This window comes from Vulpes vulpes, chromosome 14 (genome assembly GCF_048418805.1).
Source record: "Vulpes vulpes isolate BD-2025 chromosome 14, VulVul3, whole genome shotgun sequence".
In the NCBI taxonomy this organism is placed as follows: domain Eukaryota; kingdom Metazoa; phylum Chordata; class Mammalia; order Carnivora; family Canidae; genus Vulpes; species Vulpes vulpes.
This window is the reverse complement of record NC_132793.1, coordinates 113,667,598-113,683,394: the sequence shown is the minus strand read 5'-3', so window position 1 is coordinate 113,683,394 and position 15,797 is coordinate 113,667,598. Positions and strand designations below refer to the sequence as shown.

Sequence of the window (15,797 nt, the reverse complement as noted above, 5' to 3'; positions counted from 1 at the left end):
CATTACAATCTGCCAGATTGTAATGACCTGAGTTGGGTTCCAAGACTCCAGAGATGAAAAGGACAGAGTGCTTTCTCATGTTCAGCCAATCAAAGGTCTCTCAACAAATGAAGATAGTGTTGAGGAAGAGGTGAGACCTAATCTGTTTGCTCATATAGACTCCTCAGACAGCCCACAAAGACCACCAGCAAACCTCTTTGCTTCAGAACCTGATGAATACTTGAGCTGAAAATCCAGCCTGGGACATTGAGAATAAGACTGAGGGACAGGGAGAGAATTACTTGCCTCTGAGCAAGGCTCTTTTCTGGACCTTTGATCCCTCATCCATAAAATAAGTAGATTTGTTAGTGTCACTAAGCACTAAAGAGGAAATATATTTAATTCTTGCTTAGCAGCACATGTACCAAAATTGGAACAATACAGAGAAAATTAGGATGGACCCTGAGCAAGCATGACACACAAATTTGTGAAGCATTCTTTATTTTCAACTGAAAAATAAAATTCATACAGAAATAAAAAGAAGATCCAGCAACTGCATACTAAATAATAATAATGATGATCATCATCATCATAATGATATTATCCTTTAAAGTGAAAACAAAAAGATAGATCCATTAAAATGTTTTCTGCTCATAAAAAAACTCATAAAAAAGTGTTTTCTGAATCAGAAATAGTGAACTTGTTCCAGAACTATTAAAAATAAATTCCATATGAAAACTGAAAGTGGTGGTGCCTGGGGGCTCAGTCACTGAAGCATCTGCCTTTGGCTCAGGTCATGATCCCAGGATCCTGGGATAGAACCCCACAAGGCTCCCTGCTAAGTGGGGAGTCTGCTTCTCCCTCTCCTATTGTAGCTCCCCCTGCTTGTGCTTGCTCTCTCTCTCAAATGAATGAATGAATGAATGAATTAATTAATTAATCAACCAACCAACCAACCAACCAACCAACCATTCTGAAAGTGTAGCACTGTTACATCGAGGAGTTAAATAGACAGCTTTAACCCCAGAAAAGTACCTGTTTCCCACCCCAACCAGAACTACAAAGCTGCAGTGAGTGTCTGAGTCCAGAGCCTGTGGTCTCAGAGAGCTGAATACAAGAGACAGTCAGTAGCTCTGGCTACAGCCACAAGGAAGAAAATAGAAATCAGTCCTTGAACTACCAGGAAAGCACTTTACTAATCACCCCCCAAAATATGTGAACTTTCAGGGATCCTGAAGGGAAAGGAAGGAAAGTCAAAGGATTGGATTCATAGTAATTCTTGGGTGTAAGCTCCAATGCAAATGTGCCTTTTCCTGGGGCATCTGAACCTTTGGCTCAGGTCCTGATCCCAGGGTCCTGAGATGGAGTTCCACATCAGGATCCCTGCAGAGAGCCTGCTTCTCCCTCTGCCTATGTCTCTGTCTCTCTCTGTGTCTCTCATGAATAAATAAATATAATCTTTTAAAAAAATACAAAAGTGCCTTTTCCTTACTGTTGTGTTATCGTCCTTCTCCTAGCATATATAACTTGGGGAAGCAAGCCTAGATATGTGTGTGCATGTGCGTGTATATACTTCCCCTGGAGAATGACAAATGAGCTAAAATTATAGTAATACCAAAGATTAAAAGATGCACTTGAGGGGGATCCCTAGGTGGCTTAGGGGTTTGGCGCCTGCCTTCAGCCCAGCGCATGATCCTGGAGACCCAGGATCAAGTCCCACATCGGGCTCCCTGCATGGAGCCTGTTTCTCCCTCTGCCTGTGTCTCTGCCTCTCTCTCTCTCTCTCTCTCTCTCTCTGTGTGTGTGTGTGTGTGTCTCTCATGAATAAATAAATAAAAACTTAAAAAAACGATGCACTTGCTATAGGAAGTAGGAATGGATGTGAGTGAAATGGTGAAAGACTTTATAAGAGAATCACTTTGATTTACAAACACCATCAGAACAGGGACTGGGTTGATCTAATCTGTTGTTGTATCTTCAACATCTAGCACAATGGCATGTAGGAGGCAGTCAGTAAATATCAATTGAAAGGACAGATTAATGAAAAGGGAAAGAAGAACAATCTAGACACAGGAACATAGGATGTAAGGCATCACCATTGTTCTGTCCAGAGTTTACCTAACAAAGATGAGAATTAATTACCTAAGAGAGGGTGGGATTTTCTGCTTTTTTATAGCAAGCATGGGCCCAAACCTTTGCAAAAGTGAAGTTATTGATTAGAGGATGTGACAGGGCCTTTTACTTCCTATCTCACTGTGACTTACCACCCAGTCCCTGATGAGCTTCCTCCTCAGGGAAAGGAACAGTCTTGATGAGTAGACCACAAGAGATGAGGAAGAAAGAGAGGGAGTGCTCCTCCCAAGTATTGCAGGTGCAAGAGAACAGTGACCTTTCTCTTAAGGATCATCAAGTGTGAAGGCCAGTGGCCAGTGGCTGCTAGTACATTTCCAGGGAAAATAGCCTCTTTTTGGAGAGTAGGAACCAGCAAGGGCATAGTGAATCAAGGAAAACATTTACTTCCAATATGAATCAAAGCAGAAACGTGAAAGCAAGAGGATAAAGCTATCTTATTGTCTTAAGTTGAGCAAAGATACAGGTAAAAGGAAAATAAAATAGTTCTGCATGATGGAGCCCAGGGTATTGTGAATGGGCATTGCTGATGTGAGGTAGGTAGAGACCAGACCATGTCATATTGAGAGTTCTGAAGATCAAAAGATGCCAAGGCAATTTTATAAGATGGAGAGTGGCAGGATCCTATTTGACACTGGAAAGCAAAGTCTCATTCAGATTCTTAATGTGTGGAAGATTCTGAAAATGACTACAAAGTCTTCCAATTCCTGCATACATATCTCTTTAATCAAGAGGCAGAGTAAATTTGCACCCTTCCTTCTTTGAATATGAATTTGGGCTTTTGCTTGCTTTGACCACTAGCTCATTAATAAGCATGATATAAACAAGGTTGAAAGTTCTTGCACATTAGGACTTTCTCTCTCTCACCATACTCAGAATCCTGAGATGATGACCTGGGATGACCTAAGATGACCACGGACCTGAACCCAAACTAGTTTGCTAAAGTAGGAGAGGTCAAGTGGAGAAGGCTGAGGCACCAGAGTGCACAGCCTACAACAGTCAGGCATTATGGTTGTGACCATCCTAGATCATCCAGCTCCTGGCCAATGCATTAGCTGACCACAGGTCTATGGGAAAGCCCAGAAGGGATCAGAAGTTACTCAGACCAGAAAAGCCACCCAGCCAACTAACAAGATAGATGGAATAAGAGAAGGAAGAAAGAAGAAGAAGAGGAGAAGAAGAAGAAGAAGAAGAAGAAGAAGAAGAAGAAGAAGAAGAAGAAGAAAGAGGTAGAGGAGGAAAAAAGAGAAGGGGGAGGAGAAGAAGAGGGAGGAAGAGGAGAAGAAGAAGGAGAAGAAGGAGAAAAAGGAAAGAAAGATCATTGCTGTAAGCCACTAAGTAATAATAGCTAACTGGTATAGAATGTGACCTGAATGTCAACTCCTCTGTATTCATACTAATATAGTATTGGACAGTAATCTACAAATAGAAAAACTACAAACATATTCCAGAAAACAACCTCAGTATATATAAAAATGTAATATATGACAAGGTGGTATTTTAAGACAGTGGAAAAATGATAAATTATTTATTAGTTCTAACACAGTTTATTATCTTCCTAAAGAAAAATAAGGTTGGATATCTATCTCATGCTAAATATAAGAAAAAAGTCAATGGATAAACTATTTAAATGTGAAAAACAAAATTAAAGGACCAAAGCACACAGCAACCTAGGGTTTGGAGAGACCTCAATAAACACAGAAAACCCAGAAGCACTAAAAAGAATATAGACACAAATGGCCATAGAAATGGGAGAAAAGATACTATAAAGTCAATAAAATGGGAAGAATGAGGGGGAGGGATAGCAATACAGTTGACAGATAAAGAAGTAGTATCTATAACATGGAGTTATCACATATTATCAAAAAAATAAAATAGTAAAGTCTACATACATGTAAGTTGTAGAGGAGAAAATTCAAACGGACAACAAACATATGAAAAGATGCTCGAGTTCACTGGTAGATGAGGAAGAGCAAAGTATTACCTTATATATCTATTTCCTGTCAAAGTTTAAAAGGTACAATAACACTGACTACTGACAACAATGGAGGAATATACTCACATGCATCACCTGTAGACACGTTACTTATTACAACCATTTTGGAAAGAAACCTGAAAACATCTATTCAAAATAAAAATTCAAAAAAAAAAACAAAAAATAAAATAAAAAAATAAAAAAATAAATAAAAATTCACCTTTGACCCAGGACTCTCTTTCAACCCAGAAGTCTCACTCTCCGGAACCTACCCTAGAAATAAAGGGAACTGAATGTAAGATTGTTTATTCCAGCATTGTTTCACAGGAGGGATAAAATCAGAAACAAGGCATATCCACCAGGAGAATGAGATTAAATAAATCTTACTGCATCTACATTTTTCATGGAATACTGACCAGTCATTAAAATGAATTTGAGCAATAATGGTTAACTCATGAGATTTCTATTTACTGACAAGTCGAAAAAATAAGATATAGAAAATGTATGGGAGATATAATTCAGTTTTTTTGTAAAGCAAACAAGGAACTCCTTAATCCCTTAATTTATATATTTATAAGTGAATAGATATCTATATTTTTAAATGGTTATAAAGGATGGAGAAACTATGCATAAAAAGATGCATTTTTTTTTACCATGGGGAGAGTAGATAAGGTAAATGCGTGGCAAGAAAAACAGCGGAAATTGAAAATAAAAATAGGAGAATGAGAGGAAAGATGACACAGTAGAATAACATATATAGTATAATCCCACTTGCGTAAAAAATCAATTTAGAACAGAGATTATATGTATTATATATATAATTTTTATATAATGTTATTATGGAATATAATATATAATTAAATAGAATATTAATTATAAATATGTGTGAGTGTATGTTATATTATATATCATAAAATTTAGATTCTGATTTAAACCAGAATGAAAATAATGAAGGAATAAGAAGTGACTGACTCTGAATATACACTGAAAGAGAGACAAAGGGATTTGCTGAACAATTTGGTGAGGATTTTGTCCTTGGAAAGAAGGAGAGGACATATGCACAGCTATAAGATTTTTGGGACCTGAGTCAATGGAATGATGAAATTTCCATAAACTAAGATGGGACAGAGCGCAAATAGAGTCAGTTTTGAAGAGAGTGTTAGAGTTCTGTGTGAGAATGTTAAATTTTATGATACATGCAAAGAGTGATGATGAAGACATAATAGGATATGCAAGTCTGATATTCAGGCAAAGACCCAGACTGGAGATATAAATTTGGGAGTCAACAACCTAGAGCCTTTCAATGGCTTGAGACTGCATGATATCTCCAAGAGAACAATGAGTTGGAGAAGAGGTCTAAGGATTAAACTCTGGATGAAAATAGCCATGATATATGTTATATATATTATATATATGAATTATATATATATTATATATATGTGTGTGTATAGTATGATTCTGTTTGGTTTAAAATGAGTCTAACTAAACACTTATTTTATTTTTATTTTATTTTATTTTATTTTATTTTATTTTATTTTAAACACTTATTTTATATACATGTATCAGAACAGTGGGAAAAACAGAAGGGTGTGTATGAGCTTATTGACACTGGCTGCCTCAGAAGCATGGAAATACAGGTATTACTGTGGAGGGGATCATTAGGCCATTATATAGCTTTGTTTCTATCCTTAATTTTTACCTACTATAACAGGTGATTGTAATTTGCTTTTTTTATTTTATTTTTTAAAGACTTTATTTATTTATTCGTGAGGGAGAGAGAGAGAGGCAGAGACACAGGCAGAGGGAGAAGCAGTCTCCATGCAGGGAGCCTGACGTGGGACTCGATCCCGGGTCTCCAGGATCAGGCCCTGGGCTGAAGGCAGAGCTAAACTGCTGAGCCACCCAGGCTGCCTCAGTGATTATAATTTATAAACCTCAGATGAAGAAAAAAGTTTTCTTCCCACCAAAATAGTAATTTCTGATTTCTCTTTAGGTAGGAGGAACAATAACCCAAGTTCTCTACAAAGCCCTGTGCAAACATTCAGGCCAAACTGGATGAGTAGAAAGGCTTCTCTGCTCTGCAATTACATGACATATCAGCCAGAGATTCCAAGGAAGGAAGCTGGCATTGAAAGCTTGCCTTGAGCCAGAGCACAGCTTCAGGAAAAGGTTCAGCTAATCTTCTTTAGCTGTGGTTAACTGAGAAGAGCAGCATCTTCTGAAAGCTCTGAGATGGAAACGGGGAAAACATTTATATAAACAGGAAGGATCAAAGGGAAAACATAAGGAGGGAACAGCAGCAAGGGAAGGGCCCCATGTGCTGGATTGGAACTGGAGGAAGGATCTACATTTTTATTGGCTTCAGGAGCAGTTACGGAGTTAGAAACAGATGTTGACTGTACAATACATTAAATGACAGCATTGGATCTGGACTCACACTGACTTTATTCCACCTCCAGCTCTGTCAATTCATTTTCTCACCTAGGGAAAAGCATCCATACCTTTCCATATCTCAGTCAACTCATTTTAAAATGGTGTGATGATGATGATGATGATGATGATGATGATGATAGTAATTGTAAAAATAATAATATCCTTGCTTCAATAGTGTGTTCTGATTAAATAAGGAAATCCTTATAAAATACCTAACCTAATGCCTGGTATATAACAAGCATATAATATAAGTTTACCGTATCATCATCAACTCAGTATAATCAATTTAGTTAATTCTGTGGATTGAATTGCATTCACCATAAAATACATTTTCATATCCTAAAATCCAGCACCCATTAATATGGCCTTATTTGGAAATAGGATCTTTGACATAAGCAAGTAGGGTGAAGTCATAACGGATTATGATGAGCCCTAATTCAATGATTGGTGTCATAAGAAGATAGTTTGGCCCCAGAGTCACAGGAAGAATGACATGAAAGAGAAGACAGAGATCAGAGTGGTGCAACTAGAAACCAAAGAATACCAGGGACTGTCAGCAATCACCAGAACCTGGGAGAGAGGCATGGAATACTCTCCTTCAGAGCCTCCAGGGGAAATTATCCATGTCAACACTTTGATTTCAGACTTCTAACTTCCAGAACTATGAGATAATAATTTCTGCTGTTTAAGTCACCAAGTTTGTATTAATTTGTTTTGGTAGCCACAGGAAATTAATACAGTTAAAGATAAGCAATTGTTGAACTTTGCTAGCAGTAGCCCCAACACCACAGAAACCACATTAGTCTGGGGATTTATTAGTCTCATGAATTTGTACCTGTTGATTGATTATGGAACATAAAATGGAATATCCCTTCATCTGTTCAGTGGAACCTCAGATAGCTTACGGATTTCATAATAGGTCAGAGAAGGCAGAGACAACCATGGAAAATAAACTCTTCAGTCATGGTAAGTATTAATAAATATCTGTAGAACCAAATGGACTGAATTGAATACCAATGTAGAACAGGGTCTTGTTGGGAATCCCTGAATAACTATTAAAAAATAAAGCTAAAAGGTGTTTTTTTTTCAAAAAACATAACAAAAATGATAGATACCAATCATTATACTTACTATGTGCCATTCATTATTCTAAACATTTTGCATTTACTAACCTATTTAATTCATATTACAACCTTATTTAATAGAAAAAAGATCAATGATACCATACTTTTTTTACTTGTAGTGAAAAGTATTATGGAAATGAATCTAATTAACCTTGTATAATTTAAGAATGTGCCTAAAATATACAATAAATGATTTGTGTTCCCTTTCTATGCTATAGAGTTGTTGCTGGGAAGTCATTGCCAAACCAGGGATTATGCTTTCCAGTCCCCTTGTATTTACTCTATGTGGGGTCCTGTTGCATATGGCCAACATGAGCAGAAATGATATGTGTTAATTCCAGGACAAGGAATTGAAATACATGGCAAACATTCATCATGTCCTCTCTTTCCACTGCAATGGAGGCCCAGTGATGAGTATGGGGGCTTTGAAAGCTGCAAGAAGCCAGCATCCCTGAGGTTTTCATTGGAAACAAGGTACCCAGGAGGTCTGCTTCACTGGGAATATCAATATCTCTAAGCTACCCTCAGATTCTTTATTATAGCATGCAGCTCACCTGGCTTAACATTATTATTATCATCATTAGAATTATTATCACATAACTTTTTACTTTTAAGAGAAAAGAATGAACACTTGAAACTCCACTGTTATGCTGAAGTCATTCCAACCAAAGAAATTTTTTAGCCTGGGAACTCATCACAATCTTTCCAATATCTGAAGTTTAGGTCAAGAGAAAAATCTTGATGCATTTGTCCATTTTCTTTCCAGGCTTCTCCCAAACAACAAAGTAAAGAGAGTATTTTCCTTGAAGTGCTTGGAAATAATACTTTTGTCAAAGATTGCTGGTTTTCAGATTGTGATTCTCAGCTATGGGTAAAGTGGCAGCTAGACCTAGCTGATCAACCTCACCCAGCCCTTGTATCTGGGCAACGAATGTGTCATAAGCAATTTGGGAACATGTTCACGTCACTGAGTGGCCAAGCATATGAAAAACTTATTCTTTTCAGGAAGCAATGTAACTTTACAATTTGTAGTGTTCTCTGGAAAGAAAACAGAAATGAATAATTACATATTGGGTATCATTTTGAAAAAGTCAATCTCTTCTTCTAATCTTACCTGATCAACACTGGTAAAAGGACATTTCCTTAATATTTCACCACTCCATTTTCCCCAGGGTAATATATTGGTTGTTATTTGATTTCTTCCCCTAAATCTATAAGCTTATCTTTATAGCCTCAGGATTTGCATCCAAGCCAAGGTTGTTGGAGCATTGCAAAATTTGTTGTAAGCACTCCATAAAAGATGTTCCTTTTCCTTTTTTATCACTGATCATCCATTGTCACAACTACTCAACTCTGCCATTGTAGCATGAATGAAGTTACAGGCAATATGCAAATAAATAGGCATAGTTGTGTTGTAATAAAACTTTATTTACAAAATAAGCATTTCAAACAACATTTCAAAGACAGGGAAAACCAAGTACCAAATGCCATGGAAATCCAAGGCATTGATGTGAGTGACATATGCAGGGGCAAAAAGGGCAGTTGATGAGAAGTTAATGAACAAGGAGGATAGCCATATGAGAAGAAGTCCAAGAAGGAGGGATAAGATTGGGCAAAACACATGGGACAACAATTTAGCTTGAAGTCTGCATGCTTCTGATGTGCAGTGAGGAAAAGAAACAAATCACGACAGATCACTAAACATTTCACTTGAGAAATAAGGTTGCCCATGGTAGGAAGTAGGGAAAGTTTGGAGAACAGTACTCAAAAATTCTATTTTGGACAACACATCATTTCAAAGACATTTTCCCTGCAAAAAGTTGGAATGATAATTAGCAATTCATCTGTCCAGTCTTAAACTCTCATTTTTATAATTCTATACCACAATTTGGTATCCTGGGAAAAAGGGTAAAATGTAATATAGACAGAATCAGATTGAAATGACAATTCTTGGGATCCCTGGGTGGCGCAGCAGTTTGGCGCCTGCCTTTGGCCCAGGGCGCGATCCTGGACACCCGGGATCGAATCCCACGTCGGGCTCCCAGTGCATGGAGCCTGCTTCTCCCTCTACCTGTGTCTCTGCCTCTCTCTCTCTCTCTCTCTCTCTCTGTGACTATCATAAATAAATAAAAAGAAATTGAAATGACTTCTTACACTAACTAGCTGTGTGATTCAGGGAAGTCATCCTTTCTGATCCTCTATTTTCTTATCTAGGAAATAAGTTTATTATTATTAACCTCACAGAGTTGTTTTGAAGGAAATTTCTTAATGAAGGATATAGCATAAAATAGGTTCTACATTTAAAAATTGCTTCTTCCTCTTCATTTACTTATTTACTCAATAAATATTTATTGTATTTCGTGCTGTGCATGTGTAAGGTATTTTTCCAGGCACTGCGATAAAGTTGTGAGCAAGACTAATAAATCTCAGCCTTCATGAACCACACAAGCATTTTTATTGGATGATATGGATATGGAACCCCTAAGAAGGCATTTGACAATATCTGGAGAATTTTTGGTTGTCATTCAATGTGAAGATGCTATCAGCTAGTGATAAAAGACCAGAGAGCTGATAAACTTGCTACAATGCACAAGATAGCCTTACCCACATTAAGAGTTTTAGCACCAAATGCCAATAACATGGTGAGAAGCCCTGATGTAGGAATGTGTTTGTATGTTTAAAAAAAAAAAAAGATTATAGGGGTGTCTGGCTGGCTCAGCTGGTAAAGCCTGTGACTCTTGACCTTGGTATTGTAAGTTAAAGCCTCACATTGGGTGCAGAGATTAATCAAAAATAAAATCTGATTTAAAAAGTATAAATAAGACTACCAAAAGAAGAGTTGTGTTCCAGAGTTCTAGTTGAAGAGAAACCCTGAATAAAATAAGAGTTTTTTCTCAGTAATATCTGAAAGAAGAATTTCCTAAATAGAAGGACTAGGACTTAAACAGACCACCACAATTTAAAACAAAACAATACAAAAGCCTACCTTGACTCTGGCTGAATGTGAATTTAAAGCCAGTCATTAATTTTGCTTTAATCTTCAAGGCTTTATGTATTTCCTTATATTTTCATATCATGAGCTATGATGAGGAAGATAGTTTTTGAAGTTGAATAGACTTAGAACAAATCTTGGGCTTACAACTCATTATATAATCTTGAAAAATATCACTTAAAATACTGTAGTCCTGTAAAATATAATCAGTAATAGAAAGTATGTAAAACAGAATTGTTTTGAAAATTAAATGAAATACCCCATTTAAAATGACTATGTCAAACCCTCTTGCACTGTTGGTGGGAATGCAAACTGGTGTAACCCCTCTGGAAAAGAGTATGGAGGTTCCTCAAAAGTTAAAAATAGAACTACCCTATGATCTAGTAATCACACTACTGGACATTTATATATATATATATATATATATATATATATATATATATATATATAAATTATTTATATATATATATAAAACCTGTAATTCAAAGGGATACATGCACTCCTAAGTTTATAGTAGCATTATTTACAATACCAAATTGGAAACAACCCAAGTGTCCATTGACAGATGAATGGATAAAGAAGAGGTGGTATATATATATATATAATGTAATGTTATTCAATGTTATTCAGCCATAAAACAGAATGAAATATTGTCATTTGCAAGAACATGGATGGAGTCAGACAGTGTAATGCTAAGTGAAATAAGTCAATCAGAGAAAGACAAATACCTCATGATTTCACTCATATGTGGAACTTAAGAAACAAAACAAATGAGCAAAGGAAGAGAGAGAGAGAGGGACAAGCCAAGAAACAGACTCTTAACTATGGAGAACAAACTGAGGGTTGCCAGAAGGGGAAGTTGGTGAGGAGAATGGGTAAAATAGGTGATGAGGATTAAAAAGTGCACATGTCCTAGGTGATAGATGGAATTGTTGAATCACTATATTGTACATCTGAAACTAATATAACATTGTATGTAAACCATACTGAAATTAAAATTTTTTTAAAGTTTTAAAAAATAAAATATGTATGTTAATGTCTGGCATGCAGTAGGAACTCAATAATTAACCATCCCCCTCCTCCCAATTATCTTGGAAGTAGGAATGGATAGAGGAATGACCCAATATCTCTAAGCTTTTTCTATCTACATTACCACTAGTAAAGCAGTGGCTAAAAATCTGAAACCCATTTTTTGCTTGTCTCCATCTTTCTCTCTTTTCTGGCATTCCCCCTCTGAATCAGTCATACAAGTCATACAGATTTAGTCTTTTTGGTAAAAGTGGATATTTGGTGTATATAACAGTTTAGGAAAGAACCAAGGAAACTGTCCAATCGTTAGAAATTCAAGACCAGAATATACAAGAGAAGCTAATTCCCTTATTGTCCTTGGGGGAGCCATCCAATACTTATAGCAATACCACAGAGGAAGATAGCTCCAAGAAAATGCAAAGATAACTAAAGCTTAAGGATAATTTTCATGCAAAGAATACCCATCAAGTTAGCAGGAAGACCAAGAGAAATACGTTTTACAAAAGCCTGAAGAGTGAAGGTAAGTAGTCAGCAAAATCAGATGTGTTGGAGGATGATGAGGACAGAACAATTTTGGAAATTGTAAGGGCACTGTCAACCCATCAATTTAGTAGAGTTGTATGAATGGAACCCAGATCACAGAAGGACCAACTGGATCATAATAACACTGAGGCTGTATATAAATAAGACATTTTTAAGATCCTTATATCAAAACTAAGTAGAGAGATGGAATGACATCTTTAAAAAAAAGGTGGGCATGTGACCTAGTGAAGAAGTAAAATTATTAATTTGGGCAAACAAGGAAGAAGAAACAATAGAAGAGAAACTGTGTAAAGATATATAATAGCTATGGCACATCTCACCAATTTTTCTGGTGAGGCAGGAAGTGAGTCAGTGGTGAGTAAGTGGGTAAAGAATTGGGGTGACAATGTAAAAGGTTTGTAGCTGTTGCTTTGGTAATATATCAGATCCCTTTAAAGATAAATCTAGGGATGCTAAGCTGTGGGCAGATTCAAACTGAAGTTAAATGGAATTAACTTGTCATTGATTTGACTATCATACATGTGTGATTTCCTTAAGCAGCAGGGGCTGGCATGGAGCACAGAAAAACCAATAGACTTGAAAGTGGACCAACTGGGTCAGGGTGTTAGGAAGATGAGAACTAAGGAAGTTAAAGTTGGAAGGGAAAACCTCAGAGTGGTAGAAGGGTGCAGGGGTGGACTGTATGCCGGTGTTCAGGTTGACTAGGAAGATAAGGGAGAATAAAAGAAATAAAGGAAGGGGTTATTCTTTTAGTCAGTTATTTATCAAACATGTAAATCTACCATGTAGTGCTGTAAGTGAGACACTGGGGATACATGTATGAGCAGAACACAACTCTGGCCTTTAAGGGTCTTGCTATCCTATGGATAAAAGGACTAGTCATCACTTTGAATGTTCTAAAGAGGATCCAAGTCCATAGGAAAGAAAGCCACTGAGGTGATTTAAACTCAGTAATTAATTGTTACAAGGACAAGAGTATAACTAAAAACCAAAGGGCAGGGAGTACAATTGCTCTTCTATAAGGACTAGAAACAGAAATAGGAAAGCTTTACCTTTTCTCTCTCTCTCTCTCTTTTTTTTAAAGATTTTATCGGGGATCCCTAGGTGGCGCAGCAGTTTGGCACCTGCCTTTGGCCCAGGATGCGATCCTGGAGACCCAGGATCGAATCCCACATCAGGCTCCCGGTGCATGAAGCCTGCTTCTCCCTCTGCCTGTGTCTCTGCCTCTCTCTCTCTCTGTGACTATCATAAGTAAATAAAAATTAAAAAAAAAAAAAAGATTTTATCTATCCATTCATGAGAGACACAGAGAGAGAGCCCGATGTGGGACTTGATCCCGGGTCTCCAGGATCACACCCTGGGCTGAAGACAGCGCTAAACCGCTGGGCCACCAGGGCTGCCCAGCTTTCCCTTTTCAATTCCTGTTTTTATTGCATCCTCTCATCTCATATCTTTGAATCTTTTTTATCTACAGTCTGGTTATCTCTACACTCTTATTATATCTTCTTCTTGATGTTTTAGTACCTCCCAGTTAATAATCCAACCAAATGAGATTAGTGTCACCACATACTGATAACAAATTCTGGGGAGGAAACTTGATTAGCTCACCCTATTGAGGACTTGATTCCCTCTGGGTCAGATGTCCGCCATTCAATCAACAGCTATATCCAAGGGTTGCAGCATTACTTATTCAAAGCATAAGGAAATGTGAATGGTGAAGAGACTCAAGAGGAAGAAAAAAAATGTTCAAGAGGTCAGTCTTAGAGGGGAAACTCTGGTGAATCTTTTATTTGTTCTCACTGCAATGAAGTGAATGCGTGAAGTAAACAATTGCATCGCCTATTTACTGTACTATGTTCAAGGAACTACAATGGGCTTTAGTGGGTTGAAAGGCCTTAGCTTGAGTTTCCTGTAAGTAAATACTGAGGCAAGTCTTGTCTACGGATAGTTTATTTAGAAATGTGATCTCAGAAAGGAGGAGTGGCAGTTCGGGTCACAAAACAAGGGAAATCCAAATGGTCATCGATCCTGAATGACTTTCTAAAGTTTTATGAAATATTTCTAAACAAGGGATATATGGGTAGGGCATTTATTCCCCAGGTCAAGGATAGCCCCATAGTTATTATGTCTCCTACACTTTCAGGTTATGTGGACAGTGCATCCCAATCTTCAGTGTCAGAGAATCGTTAGGGCAGGAAGTAAGAGGTATTCAGTGCAGGCTAAGGTGAGATGCTGTCAGGCTTCACCGGGTCAAATTAGTCCAACTTCCATGTAACTGGTTACATGAGAAAAGGCTGCATAAAAGGGGGGGTTGAGAGAATGTGAAGTAGTGCACAAGGGTATTCCAGGACAAGAGATGTCAGAGGGTACATAGAATATGAGATCAGGCTGCAGGAGCTGGCTTTATCCTCTACTGGCTCCTCATTAACCCAGATCACCACATTCATCAAGCACTTACTGTGAATGAAGTAGAATGTTGGGATATAAAGGTAGGAGAGAGAGAGAGAGAGCTAAAATAGGAACCCAAAAGGGAAGGGTGCAAGTATTAACTGGGTCTCCATTTGTCCATGACAACAACTCCATGATTGAAATATCCATATGTCCTATTAAACAAAAAGTGAGGGTCAGGTTAGTAAATAATTGTGCTTCCCTGATGGCAAGTGATGTGGAACATTTTCTCATGTGCTTGTTGGCCATGTGTATGTCTTCCTTGGTGAAATTTCTGTTCTTGTCTTTTGCCCATTTCATGATTGGATTGTTTGTTTCTTGGGTGTTGGGTTTAATAAGTTCTTTATAGATCTTGGATTCTAGCCCTTTATCTTATATGTCATTTGCAAATATCTTCTCCCATTCTGTGGGTTGTCTTTTAGTTTTGTTGACCGTTTCTTTTGCTGTGCAGAAGCTTTTTATCTTGATAAGTCCCAATAGTTCATTTTTGCTTTTGTTTCCCTTGCCTTCATAGATGTATTTTGCAAGTAGTTGCTGTGGCCAAGTTCAATAAGATACCACCTCACACCAGTGAGAATGGTGAAAATTAACAAGACAGGAAACAACAAGTGTTAGAGAGGATTTGGAGAAAGGGGAACCCTCTTGCACTGTTGGTGGGAATGTGAACTGGTACAAGCCACTCTGGAAAACTGTGTGGAGGTTCTTCAAAGGGTTAAAAACAGAGCTACTCTACGACCCAGCAATTGCACTACTGGGTATTTACCCCAAATTCACTCGATGGGCCCTGTTGAGTTGCTGCCAGGCTGAAGGCTTTGGCAGAGTATCAGGACTAGGATTCTAGAAGCAATGAGCACATCAGAATTAGGATGGAGAGTTCTCCATATGTAACTGGGGCAGTTAATCATTTACAAGGTTTAAGATTTGCTTGTTGGAACTCTCTGTGTTCACATAGAAATTTAATATTTGTAACATATGTTGTATATAAATGAAATGGCTTCCTACAAAGTTGTCTTTGAAGATAAAGAAATGACAACTACCGGGGCTCCTCAGGACTTTAAATATTGCTGATCTTCCAAGTGGAGTCATGCCATAGCAAATGGATCACAATAAATAAGGCAAGGAGATGTGGTGAGAGCTCACAGCT

General features: G+C 37.5%; 1 non-coding gene across 1 annotated transcript; it reads left to right on the top strand.

The window, feature by feature from the left end:
• Nucleotides 1-384: 384 nt before the first annotated feature.
• On the top strand, nucleotides 385-486 carry LOC112923497 (U6 spliceosomal RNA). Its single transcript, XR_003235685.1, has one exon. It is a non-coding gene; the product is annotated as a U6 spliceosomal RNA (small nuclear RNA).
• The last annotated feature ends 15,311 nt before the right edge of the window (nucleotides 487-15,797 follow it).